The sequence below is a fragment of the Sander vitreus genome, chromosome 23 (assembly GCF_031162955.1).
Source record: "Sander vitreus isolate 19-12246 chromosome 23, sanVit1, whole genome shotgun sequence".
Classification (NCBI taxonomy): domain Eukaryota; kingdom Metazoa; phylum Chordata; class Actinopteri; order Perciformes; family Percidae; genus Sander; species Sander vitreus.
Genome location: NC_135877.1, coordinates 23,916,017 through 23,916,995, shown reverse-complemented (window position 1 = coordinate 23,916,995; position 979 = coordinate 23,916,017).

The following is a 979-nucleotide window of genomic DNA, read 5'->3' as shown; positions in this document are numbered from 1 at the left end:
GTCTGATTTACTTCCTGTCTTTTGGTTTTCCCGCCCTTGTGATTGTCTGATGTGTTTCACCTGTTCCCCAGCCCTAGTGTCACCTGTCCCTCATTTTGTCATTACCCTAAGTCCCTGTGCTTTCTGTGTCTGTTGTTGGTGGATTGTCATTTGTCTTTCGTTACTCGTCGTCAGTCCTCTGTGCTTTTTGTTCTCCTGGATTTTTCCTTGTTTCTTTCCGTGTTCCTGTGTTTTTGGTTCTGCTCACCTGCCCTGCTTACATTTGTAAGTCTCTTTGTGTTCTTATTAAATTACTATTATTTGAAACTGCTGCACTCTCCTCGCCTTCCTGCATTTGGGTCCAAGCCCACAACCCTGACAGTCTGTGTGTGTTGGATCATTGTTTTCCTTCAAACAAAAGAACAAAGGAAACAAAGGTCTGTCTGTCTGCAGAGATCAGAGCCTTTAACCATCTAAGGGCCGTTACAGAGTCAACGCATGGCGCCGATGCACGCAATACTATGCATTGTCGGTGGGGGTGACATTGCAAGTATTGTACATTAGTTCAAGTATATGTTATTAATTAATGGCGGGCGAAGTGGAAAGAAGATGCAAGCTTATATGTATACATCCGCATTTATATGATAGTTCATCGCAATTACACTCCAATAAAATAGCGTTGGAAAATGCCTGGAGGTTGCAACCGTGATGGGAAAGACCGTAGATAAGGTGAAAACGAACTGGAAAAGTGCCCGTGACAAATTTACTAGGGTGCACAAGAAGTGGAAGGTGGTGGGGCAGCTAAGTTTTGGCTACCCAAAAGAATTGACTCAACTGGTGATGCCTGTTGCGAGGTACCGCAAAGTCACTGCAAGCCTTTGAGAAGCTCCAATTGGGTTGCGGTGATGATGGTGAGTGTCCGGGAGGAAGCGGCCAACTTCATCAAATTTTGGCGCCAACATCCGAAAGTACTGTAAATTTCTCTCCTCGTCCAGGCTTC